Source organism: Rutidosis leptorrhynchoides, chromosome 9 (genome assembly GCF_046630445.1).
Source record: "Rutidosis leptorrhynchoides isolate AG116_Rl617_1_P2 chromosome 9, CSIRO_AGI_Rlap_v1, whole genome shotgun sequence".
In the NCBI taxonomy this organism is placed as follows: Eukaryota; Viridiplantae; Streptophyta; class Magnoliopsida; order Asterales; family Asteraceae; genus Rutidosis; species Rutidosis leptorrhynchoides.
This window is the reverse complement of record NC_092341.1, coordinates 186,195,397-186,220,836: the sequence shown is the minus strand read 5'-3', so window position 1 is coordinate 186,220,836 and position 25,440 is coordinate 186,195,397.

The following is a 25,440-nucleotide window of genomic DNA, read 5'->3' as shown; positions in this document are numbered from 1 at the left end:
CACCAAGTCTGCACATTTCTTGCCTATAAAGGAAACAGATAGAATGGAGAAACTATTACGATTGTATATAAAGGAAGTTGTTTCAAGGCATGGAATACCTATTTCCATTATATCCGATCGTGATAGTAGATTTACCTCAAAGTTTTGGCAATCACTACAGGAGGCACTAGGAACTCGGTTGGATATGAGTACCGCATATCATCCACAAACCGATGGACAGAGTGAAAGAACGATTCAGACTCTCGAAGACATGCTCAGGGCATGTGTGATCGATTTTGGAAACGGATGGGATAAATATCTACCGTTAGCAGAATTCTCGTATAATAATAGTTATCATGCGAGCATTGGAGCTGCGCCATTCGAAGCATTGTACGGAAGGAAGTGTAGATCTCCTATCTGTTGGAATGAAGTAGGAGATCGACATTTAACTGGTCCCGAGATCATACATGAAACGACTGAGAAGATAGTGCAAATCAAGGAGAGATTGAAAACAGCCCGTAGTCGCCAAAAGAGCTACGCCGATGTTCGAAGGAAACCATTAGAGTTTCAGGTCGGGGACATGGTTATGCTAAAGGTGTCACCTTGGAAAGGTGTAATACGTTTCGGCAAAAGGGGTAAACTGAACCCAAGGTACGTAGGCCCGTTCAAGATCATCGAACGCATTGGACCGGTAGCTTATCGACTCGAGTTACCGCAACAACTCGCCGGAGTACATAATACCTTTCACGTCTCAAACCTTAAGAAGTGTCTTGCAAAGGAAGACCTCACCATTCCTCTTGAAGAAATCCATGTCGACGAGAAACTACAATTCGTCGAAGAACCAATTGAAATCATGGACCGTGAAGTTAAACAGCTCAAACAGAGCAATATACCGATTGTTAAGGTTCGTTGGAATGCTAGAAGAGGTCCCGAGTTTACTTGGGAACGAGAGGATCAGATGAAACGAAAGTATCCGCATTTGTTTCTTGATGACGCAAAATAGGTACAATTTTAAAATTTCGGGACGAAATTTATTTAACGGGGAGGTAATGTAACGACCCGCACTTTTTCGATCATTCTATACTTATAAGATTAATATTTACATAAATTAAACCTTGCCAACATGATAAGCAATCCAAATTGTCGAGATTTATGTTTCCGAAAAGAGTTTTACATAACGTTTGACCGTCTAGTTTGACCGATGATATCACGAACTATACAATATATGATAATTATACGTTTGTGTATATATATATGTATATATACATATTTAACATGATTAAAGAATGTTTTAATACCTCATTTTATATTAATAACAACAAGTTATATGTGTATTTTGAAACTACAAACTTAAGTTTTCAAAACGATAACAATACGTAACGTTATTTGACATATATACTTAAGACTTATAATGTTATACATATATTGTATAAGTAATGTATTTAATTACTTTTAAAGAACTTAAATACATAAAACCATATAAGTGTATTCACAAAAGATAGCTATATTTGAATCCTCATTTCATTTTTCACAAAATTTCTATACGTATACCTAGAGTATTTGTACTCGTATCATACCTAGCTCCTATACGTATTTACTAATAGTAAATACACATCAAAATCACCACCTAACCAGCCATTATTCATGCCCTTAGAGCTAGGTAATTACTTTTGGATGATTACTTGACTAATTAACAAGATTACAAACTAAAATTTGTCCATGTATGCCCATGAAACACGTTTTTATGGTGTATATATGTATCATCATTTTAGTTCATTTTTACTTCCATTCTCTAGCTAAAAACACACACACATTCAAGAGTCTTAAACTCCATAAACATTCAGCAACTTACCTTGAAGATCTAGCTTCAAAAACCATACTAAAACACCATAAGAAAACCATACAACAACACTTCAAGAAAACCTTCCAAGAACACCAACTTACTTCCAATCTTTCATCCACTTCTATCACCCTTTTGATTCTAGCTTCTTACTCCTCTTTTACAGCAAACTTATCCAAGGAACTTGAGGTAGAATCTATGTTCATAACCTTATTCAATTCATATATATATAGCTATCTTATTTTGTGGTACAAAAGTTTAACAACAAAAACATAGTTTGAATGTTTTCAAACTTGTTTGCAAACTAAATAGATCCTTCTAACTTAACTTTTAAAATACTTCAAGACCTGTAATATAACTTATATATATGCTAATTTAACAAGGTAAAACTTGGTTTTTCAAAGTATAAGTATTTTTAGAAAAATGGTCATTAAATGATTTTGTTGTAACAAAAATGTTTAACTTCATATGTTTCACTAATGTTTCACTTATGCCGTATGATTTTGAATACAAACCAAGGTATTTACAGTTCATAGTCTTAAAGAAGAACTCGATCCAAGAAGATGGCAATTTGAATCAACGAAAACGGATTTGTAACGAAGAAACTATGACCGAAACAAAATTGGTTATCCTAGATCATTTCAACTACGGGATCAATTGGAAAAAAATGATATAAATCACATATTTCTAAGATAACATGATATTTTGTATATATGTACTTATAATTCAATTTTATATGGTTCAGGATCACCCGTAAACAATACGAGAAGATTAATCATAAGATCCCATGATTGTACGCAACACGTCATTTGACAACACCGGTACTTTATGTACGCAACACGTCATTTGACAACACCGGTACCATGGGTCAAGATTAATCTCGACCAATACATATACGATGGGGTTTTATTTATTTCGTTGGGGGTTTTATTTATTTCATTGCGGGTATATTAAACATCTAAAAATGAACCATTAAAATTAAATTACTAACAACGAACTGCTAACTACGGACTAAGGAATTTTTCAAAGTATTAAAAGTATAACAAGTATATATATATATAACGTTTGTTTTAAAATGAAAACATATTGATATATTATATATGGATAGGTTTGTGATATCAACCGGAAGACCGAGTCAAAATATATATATCATCAAGACAAGAGTGAGTATATAGTCCCACTTTTAAACTCTAAATATTTCGGGATGAGAATACATGTATTTTATGTTTTACGATATGGACACAAGTAACTGAAAAATATGTTCTACGTTGAGTTGTACCACTGGCATACTTCCCTGTAGCTTGGTAACTAATATTTACAGCGGTATTGTAAACGCGAATCCTGTTGATAGATCTATCGGGCCTGACAACCCCAACCGGACTGGACGACCAGTATTCAACGGTTGCACAGTACTTCGTTTTGTGACTACACTTGGTACGGTGTAGTAAGATTTTATATTAAAGGGAATATGCGACGTGAAAATGTTAAGTATGGTTACCAAGTGCTCAACCACTTAGAATATTTTTATTGAAATGTTTATATACGAAATCTTGTGGTCTATATATATATATTGCTGCGCACTAAACCTATATCTCACCAACTTTATGTTGACGTTTTTAAACATGTTTATTCTCAGGTGATAATTAAAGCTTCCGCTGCATTATGTTGAATCTAAGCAGGATCATGCGTACTCATATTTGTGTCAAAAATAAAACTGCATATCCGAGGACGTGTGTTGTAAAATATGCTAGAAATCGTGTTGTTATTATCATTTGTAAAGTTTGTAAGTCGAAGATTATCGTTAAACGATAATCATCTTTTTATTGTCTAAAGCTTGTAACAAAAATAATGGTTTGGTTTGTAATGTATAATATATGCAGTTTTCCTTTTTAAAAATGTCGCATATAGAGGTCAATACCTCGCAATGAAATCATACGTTATCTAACACGTTCTTATGGTTAAGGACGGGTTATGACAAGTTCCATTTCGTACGATTGAATAAATAATTTTTGATATGAAATGAGTTCCAGCTATCGAATGGTATTCTAATTACATAGAATATCTATATCTATATATATATATATATATATATATATATATATATATATATATATATATATATATATATATATATATATATATATATATATAGAACAAAGGATTTTGTAGATTACGGAGGGATTTACAGAATATGTCAGGCAAAGTTTTACAGTAACAGATACGCTAAGATATGAATTAGCAGATACGCTAAGATATGACTTTATCTATACATTGTCTATGCAATAGAGGCAGTAAGACATGTCTAGACTTTAAGGATGATAAGCAAAAAATTTTCGACACTAAATGATTAGCAAAACTTTTGACATGCAGAAACGGTCGAAGTCCAGACCCACTAATGCATCTAAACAACTATCAGTTAGACACACTAATGCAAGACCTAGTTCGCTAAGACCACCACTCTGATACCACCTATAGTGACCCGTCCTAATCCATCCGGACGAAGTCCATATCGATTATAAATGATTCACAACAGTTGATTACATCGCGAGGTACTTGACCTCTATATGATACATTTTACAAACTTTGCATTCGTTTTTGAAAAGACAATCTTTCATTTCATCGAAAGTTGACGGATGCATACCATTTCATAATATCTAACTATAATTGACTTAATAATAATCTTGATGAACTCAACGACTCGAATGCAACGTCTTTTGAAATATGTCATGAATGACTCCAAGTAATATCGTTAAAATGAGCAAATGCACAGCGGAAGATTTCTTTCGTACCTGAGAATAAACATGCTTTAAAGTGTCAACCAAAAGGTTGGTGAGTTCATTAGTTTAACATAGATAATCATTTCATAATTTTAATAGACCACAAGATTTCATATTTACAATTCTCATAAACATACGTCCCATGCATAGAGACAAAATATCATTCATATGGATTGAACACCTGGTAACCGACATTCACAATATGCATATAAGAATATCCTCATCATTCCGGGATCCTCCTTCGGACATGATATAAATTTCGAAGTACTAAAGCATCCGGTACTTTGGATGGGGCTTGTTGGGCCCAATAGATCTATCTTTAGAGTTCGCGTCAATTAGGGTGTCTGTTCCCTAATTCTTAGATTACCAGACTTAATAAAAAGGGGCATATTCAGTTCGATCATTCAACCATATGACGTAATTTCAATTACTTGTGTCTATTTCGTAAAACAGTTATAAAAACAGCGCATGTATTCTCAGTCCCAAAAATATATATTGCAAAAGCATTTAAAAAGGGATTAATGAAACTCACAATAATGTATTTTGTAGTAAAAATACATATGACGACATTGAACAACGCAGGGTTGGCCTCAGATTCACGAACCTATATCAAGTATGCATATTAACACATATACTTGTAATCGAACAAATTTATATTTTAATATTAGTGACATAATTATTATATATAATATTTTATAGGTTTCATTAATAATTTAATTGAATATTTATATTTTATATACTTTAGATAAATAATTAGTATAGTTATGTTATATGTATTAAATATTTTTTTTTTATAACTAATATTTATTTGTTATAATATTATTAATGGGAATAATATTACTAATAATGATACTTACTAATGATAATAATAATAGTTATGATAATAAACATAATAATACTTATATTAATAATAATATTGATAAAATTAATAATAATAATAATGAAATAATAATAATAAGAGTATTAGTAATAACTACCTCAAAGGAGTAGCCCTTAAAAAAATTGTCCAAGTCCGGGTTTGACCCCGCGACGTCCTGCTAACCCGATAACACCACAAACCTTTGATCTATTTCTGTTTCTCTGATTTATTTCACCACTTTAATATATTCAACCCGAATTAACTCTGTTTCAATTTCCTTATTCTTCTTCACCAACATTTTAACTAACATGAAATCACCATCTATATCATACCCTATCTTCATCATCCCAATATCATCCTAAACCCGGTCATTTACCATCATCATCTTTATTCATATTCATTATCTTTTCTTATTCTACATTTTCTTAACCTCATTCACACTTACTGCCTCATCATCATCTACAACATTCATGCATCAACTTCATGGTTACCCTAATCATGATTATGAACGCCATCATTATCAATATCATGTATCAACTTTATTTATTATCCTCAATGTTTATTATTTATCATAATCATCATCGTTTTCCTAATGTAACATCATTTTAATTATCGTTTCCATTTTTCATAATCATAAGCATAATCAAACCATCACCATTTCTTCTTCGTTACTCCATCATCGATCACCATCAACACGTACCATCATCATCATTCTTTAATCATTTACTCATCGTTAAAACAGAAGAAGAAAATCAAACGAGCAGCATGTACAATCGAGCAGCCCAACAATGTAACAAATACACGGCCCAATATAGAAAGTCCATAATAATTCGGCCCAGTGACTAACTAAGTTTACAGCCTAATGCTTAAAGAATTCAGAAATCGAAACAGGAAACAGGAAAAGAAATACGGGGTTGTTGAGTTAATAAAAAAATATCACAGTCTAAATGGAAAGCTTGTCATGATCGACTTTCCTGGTTGCCTCATACCTTATCATCATGTCATCTTCCACTATCATCTTATTAATCTCCAACTAGTTAACTTGTGTTTCTTTGACTAACTACAACTGGGACACGCTGGCATCTTAATTGAGTAGTTACCCTACTCCTTAACAAATGGCTCTCTTTCGGTTCTTTATAAAAAATTCCACTAGCACATCATCATCATTATCACGTTTTTCTTTTGATCATATTAAATCACCATTGCCCACTTCATCCTCACTCTTGTTCTTATCTCCTAGCTATCATATTCGTTTTCTATTATTTCATGTACATCACACTGTAACCATTAATTTAGATAACTAACATCTATTATCGAATCGTCTTCTTCATTACTATTACCGTAGTAGAAGTAAAGAGGGACACAGGAAGCTAAGCAGTAAAACTGCAGTTGTTCGATTAGAATGGAGACCGAACGAGATGGTAGCGACTGTTTAATCAGGAAGAGGAGTTTAAGAGCAAATTGGTGGTCGATGGTAGTGAGGTGATGGTTGTTTTCTAGTCAGCCGGCAGAAAAAAATAAAAGGGCAGCTGCAGTAGCAACTTGACCGATCAAAAGAAGGAAATATATATGTAATTGCAGTAGCTAGCACACTATGGCAGTTTTCCCAACAGACTTTTAAACGAGTAAGTGTAACAGTGGTATGGTAAAGGGGTTTATGGGTTTAAAGTGTGGTGAATTTGTTGAATTGTTGAATGGTTGATGATGGTTGTGGTCGATGGTTATTAACGATCAAAACAAGAAGAAGAGAAGAAAAATACATCGATGGGTTTAATGATGGTGGTCGTAAACTGATCTTGAAATAGAAGTTATAACATTAAAGGTGTTCGGGGTGGTGGTTTCAAATGGGTTGTCAAGGTGGGTTATGGTGGTTGTACATGGTGGTGTTGTTGGTTGTCAAGAACAAAAAACAGCAAGAGAATGTTTCTTTATCTTTTCTAAATCACTCTAGTGATACAACGACAACATGTGTCAAGTGATACTAATTAGGTGTATTGTAATTCCATGAGATGGTGAATGATTCGTTTGGTTTATAATAGAGAAGAAGTCTACCATATTTTTGAATCAGACAAGGAAGAATAATAATAAAAAATAAAGGTTGATATCGATTGATAACGGTTTTGGCTTGTATCTAAAAATTGGAAATCGATGGCAGACATGAAGGACAGGAGATAAAATTAAAATAAATTAGATGGATAAAGAGAATCAAATTCTGTTAGATGTTATTGTCTTCATATAAAATCACTATTACTAATTGATAGATATATTACTATCAATAATACGTCTAATAATTATATTTTCAATTTACATGAAGATTCTCAAATGAGCTGGAAATGAATTAGTAGTAAGTTAAAACAAATAATCTAATAATGGTAAACTAATTTCTTATAAGTTGATTGCAACTTATAACAAGTAGTAGAAAAGTACTAAAAAGAAAAGCATATTACAAAATATATGTGTCTGTTTGTGTTTGTCAATAATACAAGATATCTGACCATATATTTATATGATTCACTTTTCTAGATCAAGATTATATGTATTATATATGTAAAACTATTTAAACATTTTTAAGAGAATTTAGCAATTACCAATATGTCTTTGATTTAAGACTTACAATTTAATAGGTTTATATTCTACACATTTTTTCCTAATTTAATAGAAAACATACGTAGCACCATAATATCTTTTATTATCAACCTTAAAAGTTTATATGTTTATTTATTGATTTTTATATATATATATATATATATATATATATATATATATATATATATAGATATATATATATATATAATCATGTATAGCAATAATATATATATATATATATATATATATATATATATATATATATATATATATATATATATATATATATATATATATATATATATATATATAAATATATGTGTATATATTTACAAGTAGTTGTTCTTGAATCGTCCGGAATAGTCAAAGGTTAATTGCATTCATGTAAACAGTTCTCAGAAATTTTTAGACTCAACATTAAGGGACTTTCTTATCATGTCGAATTCATATAAGAATAAAGTTTAAATTTGGTCGGAAATTTCTGGGTCATCACAGTGGATTGATTCAAGATAATATATATATCAATTTTTTTCTGTACATCTAACGTTGGACAACTAGTTGTAGGTTACTAACGAGGACAGCTGACTTAATAAACTTAAAACATCAAAATGTATTAAAAGTGTTGAAAATATATTTTGAATATACTTTGATATATATGTACATATTTGTTATAGGTTCGTGAATCGACCAGTGGCCAAGTCTTACTTCCCGACGAAGTAAAAATCTGTGAAAGTGTGTTATAGTCCCACTTTTAAAATCTAATATTTTTGGGATGAGAATACATGCAGGTTTTATAAATGATTTACAAAATAGACACAAGTACGTGAAACTACATTTATGGTTGAATTATTGAAATCGAATATGCCCCTTTTTATTAAGTCTGGTAATCTAAGAATTAGGGAACAGACACCCTAATTGATGCGAATCCTAAAGATAGATCTATTGGGCCCAACAAGCCCCATCCAAAGTACCGGATGCTTTAGTACTTCGAAATTTATATCATATCCGAAGGGTGTCCCGGAATGATGGGGATATTCTTATATATGCATCTTGTTAATGTCGGTAACCAAGTGTTCACCATATGAATGATTTTTATCTCTATGTATGGGATGTGTATTGAAATATGAAATCTTGTGGTCTATTCTTATGATTTGATATATATAGGTTAAACCTATAACTCACCAACATTTTTGTTGACGTTTAAAGCATGTTTATTCTCAGGTGAATACTAAGAGCTTCCGCTGTTGCATACTAAAATAAGGACAAGATTTGGAGTCCATGTTTGTATGATATTGTGTAAAAACTACATTCAAGAAACTGATTTCGATGTAACATATTTGTATTGTAAACCATTATGTAATGGTCGTGTGTAAACAGGATATTTTAGATTATCATTATTTGATAATCTACATAAAGCTTTTTAAACCTTTATTTATGAAATAAAGGTTATGGTTTGTTTTAAAAATGAATGCAGTCTTTGAAAAACGTCTCATATAGAGGTCAAAACCTCGCAACGAAATCAATTAATATGGAACGTTTTTAATCAATAAGAACGGGATATTTCAGTTGGTATCCGAGCGTTGGTCTTAGAGAACCAGAATTTTGCATTAGTGTGTCTTATCGAGTTTGTTAGGATGCATTAGTGAGTCTGGACTTCGACCGTGTTTACTTGAAAAATGATTGCTTAACAAATTTTGTTGGAAACTATATATTTTTAACATGTGAAAATTATGTGATATATTAATCTCTTAACGCGTTTGATATTATGTGATAGATGTCTACCTCTAGAACAAGTCCCATTGACTCACCTAATAATAATGAAGAGTCAAATGTAAATTGGAATGATTCGTGGACTGATTCACAAGTTCCCGAAGAGGAACCGGAAGAAGAGTCGGAACCGGAAGAAGAGTCGGAACCGGAAGAAGAATCGGAACCGGAAGAAGAAATAGAACCAGTGGGGGAAATAATAAAACGGTTAAGTAGAAGAAAATCCTCAACCAACCGACCAAAGTTAATTATGGTCAATGGTGTTTCCGCCAAGGAAGCAAAGTATTGGGAGGATTACCAATTCTCTGATGAATCGGATCCCGACAAGGATTCCGATGATGTTATAGAAATTACCCCAACACAATTTAATAAGGCAAAAGAGAACAATAAGGGAAAGGGCATAAAAATAGAGAAATTTGATTCCAAACCCGATGAACTTTATATGTATCGTCAACACCCGTATTTCTTAAGTTGTGACAATAACCCGGGAACCTCTAAACCACCAATTTTTTAATTAAACCAATGTGGAAAACGACGGCTCGTATTAGGGGAACATCATATATTCCTAAAAACTTAGCAAAAAGAACCAAGTTCGAAAAAGAAGAAATGAGTGAGTCGGAATAAGATAGTTGTATTTGTGCGGTGTAATATATGTAATATAGTGTGCTTATGCTTTACGATATATGTAAAAATTGCTTGTATTAATAAGTATCTTTTATGAATCTAACTCTTGTCTATTTTACAGTATAAAAACACAAAATGGATAGACAACCCAATATTTTAGAAGACTTACCCAGAGACATGATTGATGAAATCTTGTCTAGAGTCGGTCAGAATTCCTCGGCACAACTATTTATGGCAAAATCAGTTTGTAAGACATTCGAAGAACGTTCCAAGAATGCCTTGGTTTATAAAAGGCTTTTGTTTGAAAGATGGAGGATATCACATTGGGAAACCCATAAGTTACGATGTGTTTACTTTGACGCATATATTGTGGGGAACCCAAATGCTATTTTACGCAACGGGTTAAGAAATTATTTTGACTCAATGTATTCGAATATAGGACTTCATGATTTAGAAAAAGCGGCTAACATGCAACATAAAGAAGCATGTTATGCTTACGGGTTAGTAATGTTCGCTTCTCACCAAAGTGAGAAAAAGAACATCGGGCTACAACTATTAAACAAAACGTTCCCACAAGTGACGGAGTCTGTAATTGGGGTAAGAAATGAGGTTTTTAGGTTATTACGAGACTGTTGGTCATTACGTAATCTTCGCCCTTTTGACGACGTTACAACACGTTGTCATACTATCGGTCACAGCGGTTACGTTCCACAAGACCAAGGATGGGAAGTGGTATTAGTAAAACCAGAATGCATGACTTGTTTCTGGACGTATGAATTACGTATCTTTGTTGCCTTTGTTGAACGCCTTATTTATTAACTAGAATTATCTTCGCAACTACTTTGTATCAAAGTTTTATGTGCTATATTTCATGCTATATGTAAAATAGCAGTATTGTAAGTTTGCAAGTTATTGTATAAAGGTTTGAATATGATATATATTTTTTTTTTGTGATTAGTTTTTCATATAGAATTGTAGTAGTTGAAATGGTATGTTAGCTACTAAGTATGAACTTAACGGGTAGGTACTACCCGAATTAAAGAGTATAAAACGCTAATATGAAGAAAGAGCTTTTATAAATAAGTTCATATTACGCTACGAAATACTATTGACTACTCTTGATATTCTATATGATTAACTCGTTTCATTTGACTATTTTGAAGGAAATGGCACCGACTACTCGACACACCTTGAATATGAGCGATGAGGAATTTCGTGCCTTTCTTGCTTCAAACATAGCCGCAGTACAGGCAGCGCTACATACCAACAATAACCTTGGATCTAACAGTATAGGAAATCGTGTAGGATGCACCTACAAAGAATTCACTGCCTGCAAACCTTTGGAATTTGATGGAACCGAAGGACCGATCGGATTGAAACGGTGGACCGAGAAGGTCGAATCGGTGTTTGCCATAAGTAAGTGTACTGAAGAGGACAAAGTGAAGTACGCTACACATACCTTCACAAGTTCTGCGTTAACATGGTGGAATACCTATCTAGAGCAAGTGGGACAAGATGATGCTTACGCACTACCGTGGTCAGCATTCAAGCACTTGATGAACGAGAAGTACCGTCCCAGAACGGAGGTCAATAAGCTCAAGACAGAACTTAGAGGGTTATGAACCCAAGGATTTGATATTACCACGTACGAAAGACGATTCACAGAATTATGCCTATTGTGTCCGGGAGCGTTCGAAGATGAGGAAGAGAAGATCGACGCATTTGTGAAAGGATTACCGGAAAGAATCCAAGAAGATATAAGTTCACACGAGCCCGCCTCCATACAACAGGCATGTAGAATGGCTCACAAACTAGTGAACCAGATTGAAGAAAGAATTAAAGAACAGACTGCTGAAGAGGCCAATGTGAAGCAAGTTAAAAGAAAGTGGGAGGAAAACGGTGATAAGAATCACCAATACAACAACAACAGCAATTACAACAATAATCTCAACAACTATCCCAACAATCGCATAATCAATCGCAACTACAACAAACGGCCCAACAACAACAACAACAACAACAACAACAACAACAACAACAACAACTACTACTACTACTACTACTACAACAATCATCCCAACAACAATAATAACCGCAACAACCACAACAACAACAACAATTAGAAGCAGCTATGCCAAAGGTGTTAAAAGTATCACTCGGGGTTCTGCACCAAATTTTGCAACAAGTGTAAAAGAAATGGTCATAGCGCGGCGAAATGTGAGGTCTACAGACCAGGGGTTAACAGAACGAAAGGAACAAATGGTTTCAGAACGAGTAATGGCGGAGCAAGTAGTGTCGGAGCAAGTTATGCCAATGTACTTTGTTATAAATGTGGAAAACCGGGCCACATTATTAGAAATTGCCCGAACCAGGAGAACACGAATGGACAAGTCCGCGGAAGAGTTTTCAATATTAATGCGGCAGAAGCACAGGAAGACCCGGAGCTTGTTACGGGTACGTTTCTTATTGACAATAAATCTGCTTACGTTTTATTTGATTCGGGTGCGGATAGAAGCTATATGATTAGATATTTTTGTGCTAAATTAAGTTGCCCATTGACGCCTTTGAATAGTAAATTTTTACTCGAATTAGCAAATGGTAAATTATTTCAGCAGATAATATATTTCGGAATCGAGAAATTAAACTGGTTAGCGAAACATTTAAGATTGACTTGATACCAGTAGAGTTAGGGAGTTTTGATGTGATAATCGGTATGGACTAGTTGAAAGAAGTGAAAGCAGAGATCGTTTGTTACAAAAATGCAATTCGCATTTTACGAGAAAAAGGAAAACCCTTAATGGTGTACGGAGAAAAGAGCAACGCAAAGTTAAATCTTATTAGTAACCTGAAGGCACAAAAGCTAATAAGAAAAGGTTGCTATGCTGTTCTAGCACACGTCGAGAAAGTACAAACTGAAGAAAAGAGCATCAATGATGTTCCCATCGCAAAAGAATTTCTCGATGTATTTCCGAAAGAATTACCGGGATTACCCCCACATCGATCCGTTGAATTTCAAATAGATCTTGTACCAGGAGCTGCACCAATAGCTCGTGCTCCTTACAGACTCACACCCAACGAGATGAAAGAACTGCAAAGCCAATTACAAGAACTTTTAGAGCGTGGTTTCATTCGACCAAGCACATCACCGTGGGGAGCTCCTGTTTTGTTTGTCAAGAAGAAAGATGGTACATTCAGGTTGTGTATCGACTACCGAGAGTTGAACAAACTTACCATCAAGAACCGATACCCACTACCGAGAATCGATGACTTATTTGATCAACTACAAGGCTCGTCTGTTTATTCAAAGATTGACTTACGTTCCGGGTATCATCAAATGCGGGTGAAAGAAGATGATATTCCAAAGACTACTTTCAGAACATGTTACGGTCATTACGAGTTTATGGTCATGCCGTTTGGTTTAACTAATGCACCAGCTGTGTTCAGGGACCTTATGAACCGAGTGTGTGGACCATACCTTGACAAGTTTGTCATTGTTTTCATTGATGACATACTTATTTACTCAAAGAATGACCAAGAACACGGTGAACATTTGAGAAAGGTGTTAGAAGTATTGAGGAAGGAAGAATTGTATTTTTAAAGTGTGCATTTTGGTTAGAAGAAGTTCAATTCCTCGGTCACATAGTGAACAAAGAAGGTATTAAGATGGATCCGGAAAAGATATAAACTGTTGAAAAGTGGGAAACCCCGAAAACTCCTAAACACATACGCCAGTTTTTAGGACTAGCTGGTTACTACAGAAGGTTCATCCAAGACTTTTCCAGAATAGAAAAACCCTTGACTGTATTAACGCATAAAGGGAAGAAATTTGAATGGAAGGATGAACAAGAGAAAGCGTTTCAGTTATTGAAGAAAAAGCTAACTACGGCACCTATATTGTCATTGCCTGAAGGGAATGATAATTTTGTGATTTATTGTGATGCATCAAAGTAAGGTCTCGGTTGATTATTAATGCAACGAACGAAGGTGATTGCTTATGCGTCTAGACAATTGAAGATTCACGAACAAAATTATACGACGCATGATTTGGAATTAGGCGCAGTTGTTTTTGCATTAAAGACGTGGAGGCACTACTTATATGGGGTCAAAAGTATTATATATACCGACCACAAAAGTCTTCAACACATATTTAATCAGAAACAACTGAATATGAGGCAGCGTAGGTGGATTGAATTGTTGAATGATTACGACTTTGAGATTCGTTACCACCCGGGGAAGGCCAATGTGGTAGCCGACGCCTTGAGCAGGAAGGACAGAGAACCCATTCAAGTAAAATATATGAATATAATGATTCACAATAACCTTACTACTAAAATAAAGGAGGCGCAACAAGGAGTTTTAAAAGAGGGAAATTTAAAGGATGAAATACTCAAAGGATCGGAGAAGCATCTTAATATTCGGGAAGACGAAACTCGGTATAGGGCTGAAAGGATTTGGGTACCAAAATTTGGAGATATGAGAGAAATGGTACTTAGAGAAGCTCATAAAACCAGATACTCAATACATCCTGGAACGGGGAAGATGTACAAGGATCTCAAGAAACATTTTTGGTGGACGGGTATGAAAGCCGATGTTTCTAAATACGTAGGAGAATGTTTGACATGTTCTAAGGTCAAAGCTGATTATCAAAAACCATCAGGTCTACTTCAACAACCCGAAATCCCGGAATGGAAATGGGAAAACATTACCATGGATTTCATCACTAAATTGCCAAGGACTGTAAGTGGTTTTGATACTATTTGGGTAATAGTTGATCGTCTCACCAAATCAACACACTTCCTGCCAATAAGAGAAGATGACAAGATGGAGAAGTTAGCACGACTGTATTTGAAGGAAGTCGTCTCCAGACATGGAATACCAATCTCTATTATTTCTGATAGGGATGGCAGATTTATTTCAAGATTCTGGCAGACATTACAGCAAGCATTAGGAACTCGTCTAGAGATGAGTACTGCCTATCATCCACAAACTGATGGGCAGAGCGAAAGGACGATACAAACGCTTGAAGACATGCTACAAGCATGTGTTATTGATTTCGAAAACAGTTGGGATCGACATTTACCGTTAGCAGAATTTTCCTACAACAACAGCTACCATTCAAGCATTGAGATGGCGCCGTTAGAAAGTGCAGGTCTTCGATTTGTTAGAGTGAAGTGGGGGATAGACAGATTACGGGTCCGGAGATTATACAAGAAACTACCGAGAAGATCATCCAAATTCAACAACGGTTGAAAACCGCCCAAAGTCGACAAAACAGCTACGCTGACATTAAAAGAAAAGATATAGAATTTGAAATTGGAGAGATGGTCATGCTTAAAGTTGCACCTTGGAAAGGCGTTGTTCGATTTGGTAAACGAGGGAAATTAAATCCAAGATATATTGGACCATTCAAGATTATTGATCGTGTCAGACCAGTAGCTTATCGACTTGAGTTACCTCAACAACTCGCGACTGTATATAACACTTTCCACGTCTCGAATTTGAAGAAATGTTTTGCTAAAGAAGATCTCACTATTCCGTTAGATGAAATCCAAATCAATGAAAAACTTCAATTTATCGAAGAACCCGTCGAAATAATGGATCGTGAGGTTAAAAGACTTAAGCAAAACAAGATACCAATTATTAAGGTTCGATGGAATGCTCGTAGAGGACCCGAGTTCACCTGGGAACGAGAAGATCAGATGAAGAAGAAATACCCGCATTTATTTCCAGAAGATACGTCAACACCTCCAACTGCTTAAAATTTCGGGACGAAATTTATTTAACGGGTAGGTACTGTAGTGACCCGAACTTTTCCATGTTTATATATATATATATTAAATGAAATTGTTATTTTACATGATTAAGTGTTTCCAACATGTTAAGCAATCAAACTTGTTAAGACTTGATTAATTGAAATAGGTATCATATAGACAATTGACCACCCAAGTTGACCGGTGATTCACGAACGTTAAAACTTGTAAAAACTATATGATGACATATATATGGTTATATATATAGTTAACATGATATTATGATAAGTAAACATATCATTAAGTATATTAATAATGAACTACATATGTAAAAACAAGACTACTAACTTAATGATTTTGAAACAAGACATATATGTAACGATTATCGTTGTAACGACAGTTAATGTATATATATCATATTAAGAGATATTCGTATATCATAATATCATGATAATATAATAATTTAAAATCTCATTTGATATTTTAAACATTGGGTTAACAACATTTAACAAGATCGTTAACCTAAAGGTTTCAAAACAACACTTACATGTAACGACTAACGATGACTTAACGACTCAGTTAAAATGTATATACATGTAGTGTTTTAATATGTATTCATACACTTTTGAAAGACTTCAAGACACTTATCAAAATACTTCTACTTAAAAAAATGCTTACAATTACATCCTCGTTCAGTTTCATCAACAATTCTACTCGTATGCACCTGTATTCGTACTCGTACAATACACAGCTTTTAGATGTATGTACTATTGGTATATACACTCCAATGATCAGCTCTTAGCAGCCCATGTGAGTTACCTAACACATGTGGGAACCATCATTTGGCAACTAGCATGAAATATCTCATAAAATTACAAAAATATGAGTAATCATTCATGACTTATTTACATGAAAATAAAATTACATATCCTTTATATCTAATCCATACACCAACGACCAAAAACACCTACAAACACTTTCATTCTTCAATTTTCTTCATCTAATTGATCTCTCTCAAGTTCTATCTTCAAGTTTTAAGTGTTCTTCATAAATTCTACAAGTTCTAGTTTCATAAAATCAAGAATACTTCCAAGTTTGCTAGCTTACTTCCAATCTTGTAGAATGATCATCCAACCTAAAGAAATCTTTCTTATTTACAGTAAGATATCTTTCTAATACAAGGTAATACTCATATTCAAACTTTGATTCAATTTCTATAACTATAACAATCTTATTTCGAGTGAAAATCTTACTTGAACTGTTTTCGTGTCATGATTCTGCTTCAAGAACTTTCAAGCCATCCAAGGATCCTTTGAAGCTAGATCCATTTTTATCATTTCCAGTAGCTTTATCCATAAAACTTGAGGTAGTAATGATGTTCATAACATCATTCGATTCATACATATAAAGCTATCTTATTCGAAGGTTTAAACTTGTAATCACTAGAACATAGTTTAGTTAATTCTAAACTTGTTCGCAAACAAACGTTAATCCTTCTAACTTGACTTTTAAAATCAACTAAACACATGTTCTATATCTATATGATATGCTAACTTAATGATTTAAAACCTGGAAACACAAAAAACACCGTAAAACCGGATTTACGCCGTCGTAGTAACACCGCGGGCTGTTTTGGGTTAGTTAATTAAAAACTATGATAAACTTTGATTTAAAAGTTGTTCTTCTGGGAAAATGATTTTTCTTATGAACATGAAACTATATCCAAAAATCGTGGTTAAACTCAAAGTGGAAGTATGTTTTCTAAAATGGTCATCTAGACGTCGTTCTTTCGACTGAAATGACTACCTTTACAAAAATGACTTGTAACTTATATTTCCGACTATAAACCTATACTCTTTCTGTTTAGATTCATAAAATAGAGTTCAATATGAAACCATAGCAATTTGATTCACTCAAAACGGATTTAAAATCAAGAAGTTATGGGTAAAACAAGATTGGATAATTTTTCTTGTTGTAGCAACGTGAAAATTGGTAACAAATCTATATTAATCATATCCTAGCTAACTTATATTATATTATACATGTATTCTAATATATTATGTAATCTTTCGATACCATAGACACGTATGCAAATGTTTTGACATATCATATCGACCCATGTGTATATATTATTTAGAACAACCATAGACACTCTATATGCAGTAATGTGGGAGTTAGCTATACAGGGTTGAGGTTGATTCCAAAAATATATATACTTTGAGTTGTGATCTAGCCTGAGACATGTATACACTAGGTCGTGGATTGATTCAAGATAATATATATCAATTTTTTTCTGTACATCTAACGTTGGACAACTAGTTGTAGGTTACTAACGAGGACAGCTGACTTAATAAACTTAAAACATCAAAATGTATTAAAAGTGTTGAAAATATATTTTGAATATACTTTGATATATATGTACATATTTGTTATAGGTTCGTGAATCGACCAGTGGCCAAGTCTTATTCCCGACGAAGTAAAAATCTGTGAAAGTGAGTTATAGTCCCACTTTTAAAATCTAATATTTTTGGGATGAGAATACATGCAGGTTTTATAAATGATTTACAAAATAGACACAAGTACGTGAAACTACATTCTATGGTTGAATTATCGAAATCGAATATGCCCCTTTTTATTAAGTCTGGTAATCTAAGAATTAGGGAACAGACACCCTAATTGACGCGAATCCTAAAGATAGATCTATTGGGCCCAACAAGCCCCATCTAAAGTACCGAATGCTTTAGTACTTCAAAATTTATATCATATCCGAAGGGTGTCCCGGAATGATGGGGATATTCTTATATATGCATCTTGTTAATGTCGGTTACCAGGTGTGAAATGTCCCGTTCTTATTGATTAAAAACGTTCCATATTAATTGATTTCGTTGCGAGGTTTTGACCTCTATATGAGACGTTTTTCAAAGACTGCATTCATTTTTAAAACAAACCATAACCTTTATTTCATAAATAAAGGTTTAAAAAGCTTTATGTAGATTATCAAATAATGATAATCTAAAATATCCTGTTTACACACGACCATTACATAATGGTTTACAATACAAATATGTTACATCGAAATCAGTTTCTTGAATGCAGTTTTTACACAATATCATACAAACATGGACTCCAAATCTTGTCCTTATTTTAGTATGCAACAGCGGAAGCTCTTAGTATTCACCTGAGAATAAACATTCTTTAAACGTCAACAAAAATGTTGGTGAGTTATAGATTTAACCTATATGTATCAAATCGTAACAATAGACCACAAGATTTCATATTTCAATACACATCCCATACATAGAGATAAAAATCATTCATATGGTGAACACCTGGTAACCGACATTAACAAGATGCATATATATAAGAATATCCCCATAATTCCGGGACACCCTTCGGATATGATATAAATTTTGAAGTACTAAAGCATCCGGTACTTTGGATGGGGTTTGTTAGGCCCAATAGATCTATCTTTAGGATTCGCGTCAATTAGGGTGTCTGTTTCCTAATTCTTAGATTACCAGACTTAATAAAAAGGGGCATATTCGATTTCGATAATTCAACCATAGAATGTAGTTTCACGTACTTGTGTCTATTTTGTAAATCATTTATAAAACCTGCATGTATTCTCATCCCAAAAATATTAGATTTTAAAAGTGGGACTATAACTCACTTTCACAGATTTTTACTTCGTCGAGAAGTAAGACTTGGCCACTGGTTGATTCACGAACCTATAACAATATATACATATATATCAAAGTATGTTTAAAATATATTTACAACACTTTTAATATATTTTGATGTTTTAAGTTTATTAAGTCAGCTGTCCTCGTTAGTAACCTACAACTAGTTGTCCACAGTTAGATGTACAGAAATAAATTGATAAATATTATCTTGAATCAATCCACGACCCAGTGTATACGTATCTCAGTATTGATCACAACTCAAACTATATATATTTTGGAATCAACCTCAACCCTGTATAGCTAACTCCAACATTCACATATAGAGTGTCTATGGTTGTTCCGAAATATATATAGATGTGTCGACATGATAGGTTAAAACATTGTATACGTGTCTATGGTATCTCAAGATTACATAATATAAAACACAAGTTGATTAAGTTATGGTTGGAAAAAATTTGTTACCAATTTTCACGTAGCTAAAATGAGAAAAATTATCCAATCTTGTTTTACCCATAACTTCTTCATTTTAAATCCGTTTTGAGTGAATCAAATTGCTATGGTTTCATATTGAACTCTATTTTATGAATCTAAACAGAAAAAGTATAGTTTTATAGTCAGAAAAATAAGTTACAAGTCATTTTTGTAAAGGTAGTCATTTCAGTCGAAAGAACGACGTCTAGATGACCATTTTAGAAAACATACTTCCACTTTGAGTTTAACCATAATTTTTGGATATAGTTTCATGTTCATAATAAAAATCATTTTCTCAGAATAACAACTTTTAAATCAAAGTTTATCATAGTTTTTAATTAACTAACCCAAAACAGCCCGCGGTGTTACTACGACGGCGTAAATCCGGTTTTACGGTGTTTTTCGTGTTTCCAGGTTTTAAATCATTAAGTTAGCATATCATATAGATATAGAACATGTGTGTAGTTAATTTTAAAAGTCAAGTTAGAAGGATTAACTTTTGTTTGCGAACAAGTTTAGAATTAACTAAACTATGTTCTAGTGATTACGAGTTTAAACCTTCGAATAAGATAGTTTTATATATATGAATCGAATGATGTTATGAACATCATTACTACCTCAAGTTTAGTAGGTAAACCTACTGGAAGTGACAAGAAATGATCTAGCTTCAAAGGATCTTGGATGGCTTGAAAGTTCTTGAAGTAGGATCATGACACAAAAACAAGTTCAAGTAAGATTTTTACTCGAATTAAGATAGTTTATAGTTATAGAAATTCAATCAAAGTTTGAATATGAATATTACCTTGAATAAGAAAGATAACCTACTGTATATAACAAAGGTTTCTTGATCTTAGATGATTACTTGGAATGGATTAGAAAGCTTGGAAGTAAATTAGTAAACTTGAAGGGATTTTTGAAGTGTTCTTGAAGTGTTCTTCCTATGATGATTATAGCTTGATTCTTGAAGTAATTTTTGATGAAGATGATGATTAACTACTGGAAAAATACGTTCATAATAGTGTGTGTGTGTTGAGAGAGAATTAGAAAGAGAATTGGAAGTGAAATGGAGTGAATGATGAGTGGTAATTGGTGAGTGGTGAGTGGGGTTAAAAGGAGTTCTAGTTAGTTGACTAGCTCATGGTAGAAGTTAAAATTGATTAGCCATACATGACATAATCAAGAGTGGAATCCCATGCTAGTTCCTATTGGTATATACTCATAGTAAGTACGTTTTGAAGCTGTGTATAATACGGGTAAGAATACGACTAGAATTCTTGATGAAAGAAAAGAATGGAAAAGTAACTGTAACCATTTTTGTTAAGTATGAGTGTTTTGATATATGTCTTGAAGTCTTCCAAAAGTATTTTAATACATCTAAATACACTACATGTATATACATTTTAACTAAGTCGTTAAGTCATCGTTAGTCGTTACATGTAAGTGTTGTTTTGAAACCTTTAAGTTAACGATCTCAATTAATGTTGTTAACCCATTGTTTATTATATCTAATGAGATGTTAAATTATTATATTATCATGATATTATGATATGTTAATATATCTTAATATGATATATATACATTTAAATGTCATTAGAACGATAATCGTTACATTTATGTCTCGTTTCGAAATCCTTAAGTTAGTAGTCTTGTTTATATGTATATAACTCATTATTAATATACTTATGGAGATACTTACTTATCATAATCTCATGTTAACCATATGTATACCCATATATATATCGTCATGTCGTTTTTACAAGTTTTTAACGTTCGTGAATCGCCGGTCAACTTGGGTGGTCAATTGTCTATATGAAACATATTTCAATTAATCAAGTCTTAACAAGTTTGATTGCTTAACATGTTGGAAACATTTAATCATGTAAATATCAATCTCAATTAATATATATAAACATGGAAAAGTTCGGGTCACTACAGTACCTACCCGTTAAATAAATTTCGTCCCAAAATTTTAAGCTGTTGAAGGTGTTGACGAATCTTCTGGAAATAGATGCGGGTATTTCTTCTTCATCTGATCTTCACGCTCCCAGGTGAACTCGGGTCCTCTACGAGCATTCCATCGAACCTTAACAATTGGTATCTTGTTTTGTTTAAGTCTTTTAACCTCACGATCCATTATTTCAACGGGTTCTTCGATGAATTGGAGTTTTTCGTTGATTTGGATTTCATCTAACGGAATAGTGAGATCTTCTTTAGCAAAACATTTCTTCAAATTCGAGACGTGGAAAGTGTTATGTACAGCCGCGAGTTGTTGAGGTAACTCAAGTCGGTAAGCTACTGGTCCGACACGATCAATAATCTTGAATGGTCCAATATACCTTGGATTTAATTTCCCTCGTTTACCAAATCGAACAACGCCTTTCCAAGGTGCAACTTTAAGCATGACCATCTCTCCAATTTCAAATTCTATATCATTTCTTTTAATGTCAGCGTAGCTCTTTTGTCGACTTTGGGCGATTTTCAACCGTTGTTGAATTTGGATGATCTTCTCGGTAGTTTCTTGTATAATCTCCGGACCCGTAATCTGTCTATCCCCCACTTCACTCCAACAAATCGGAGACCTGCACTTTCTACCATAAAGTGCTTCAAACGGCGCCATCTCAATGCTTGAATGGTAGCTGTTGTTGTAGAAAAATTCTGCTAATGGTAGATGTCGATCCCAACTGTTTCCGAAATCAATAACACATGCTCGTAGCATGTCTTCAAGCGTTTGTATCGTCCTTTCACTCTGGCCATCAGTTTGTGGATGATAGGCAGTACTCATGTCTAGACGAGTTCCTAATGCTTGCTGTAATGTCTGCCAGAATCTTGAAATAAATCTGCCATCCCTATCAGAGATAATAGAGATTGATATTCCATGTCTGGAGATGAATTCCTTCAAATACAGTCGTGCTAACTTCTCCATCTTGTCATCTTCTCTTATTGGCAGGAAATGTGCTGATTTGGTGAGACGATCATCTATTACCCAAATAGTATCAAAACCACTTGCAGTCCTTGGCAATTTAGTGATGAAATCTATGGTAATGTTTTCCCATTTCCATTCCGGGATTTCGGGTTGTTGAAGTAGACCTGATGGTTTCTGATGCTCAACTTTTACCTTAGAACACGTCAAACATTCTCCTACGTATTTAGCAAAATCGGCTTTCATACCCGGCCACCAAAAATATTTCCTGAGATCCTTGTACATCTTCCTCGTTCCAGGATGTATTGAGTATCTGGTTTTATGAGCTACTCTAAGTACCATTTCTCTCATATCTCCAAATTTTGTTACCCAAATCCTTTCAGCCCTATACCGGGTTCCGTCTTTCCGAATATTAAGATGTTTCTCCGATCCTTTGGGTATTTCTTCCTTTAAATTTCCCTCTTTTAAAACTCCTTGTTGCGCCTCCTTTATTTGAGTAGTAAGGTTATTATGAATCATTATATTCATAGATTTTACTCGAATGGGTTCTCTGTCCTTCCTGCTCAAGGCATCGGCTACCACATTTGCCTTCCCCGGGTGGTAACGAATCTCAAAGTCGTAATCATTCAATAATTCAATCCACCTACGCTGCCTCATATTCAGTTGTTTCTGATTAAATATGTGTTGAAGACTTTTGTGGTCGGTATATATAATACTTTTGACCCCATATAAGTAGTACCTCCAAGTCTTTAATGCAAAAACAACCGCGCCTAATTCCAAATCATGCATCGTATAATTTTGTTCGTGAATCTTCAATTGTCTAGACGCATAAGCAATCACCTTCGTTCGTTGCATTAATACACAACCGAGACCTTGCTTTGATGCGTCACAATAAATCACAAAATCATCATTCCCTTCAGGCAATGACAATATAGGTGCCGTAGTTAGCTTTTTCTTCAATAACTGAAACGTTTTCTCTTGTTCATCATTCCATTTAAATTTCTTCCCTTTATGCGTTAATGCAGTCAAGGGTTTTGCTATTCTGGAAAAGTCTTGGATGAACCTTCTGTAGTAACCAGCTAGTCCTAAAAACTGGCGTATGTGTTTCGGAGTTTTCGGGGTTTCCCACTTTTCAACAGTTTCTATCTTTGCCGGATCCACCTTAATACCTTCTTTGTTCACTATGTGACCGAGGAATTGAACTTCTTCCAACCAAAATGCACACTTTGAAAACTTAGCGTACAATTCTTCCTTCCTCAACACTTCTAACACCTTTCTCAAATGTTCACCGTGTTCTTGGTCATTCTTTGAGTAAATAAGTATGTCATCAATGAAAACAATGACAAACTTGTCAAGGTATGGTCCACACACTCGGTTCATAAGGTCCATGAACACAGCTGGTGCATTAGTTAAACCAAACGGCATGACCATAAACTCGTAATGACCGTAACGTGTTCTGAAAGCAGTCTTTGGAATATCATCTTCTTTCACCCGCATTTGATGATACCCGGAACGTAAGTCAATCTTTGAATAAACAGACGAGCCTTGTAGTTGATCAAATAAGTCGTCGATTCTCGGTAGTGGGTAGCGGTTCTTGATGGTAAGTTTGTTCAACTCTCGGTAGTCGATACACAACCTGAATGTACCATCTTTCTTCTTGACAAACAAAACAGGAGCTCCCCACGGTGATGTGCTTGGTCGAATGAAACCACGCTCTAAAAGTTCTTGTAATTGGCTTTGCAGTTCTTTCATCTCACTGGGTGCGAGTCTGTAAAGAGCACGAGCTATTGGTGCAGCTCCTGGTACAAGATCTATTTGAAATTCAACGGATCGCTGTGGGGGTAATCCCGGTAATTCTTTCGGAAATACATCGGGAAATTCTTTTGCAATGGGAACATCATTGATGCTCTTTTCTTCAGTTTGTACTTTCTCGACGTGTGCTAGAACAGCATAGCAACCTTTTCTTATTAGTTTTTGTGCCTTCAAATTACTAATAATATGTAGCTTCGTGTTGCCCTTTTCTCCGTACACCATTAAGGGTTTTCCTTTTTCTCGTATAATGCGAATTGCATTTTTGTAATAAACGATCTCTGCTTTCACTTCTTTCAACCAGTCCATACCGATTATCACATCAAAACTCCCTAACTCTACGGGTATCAAATCAATCTTAAATGTTTCGCTAAC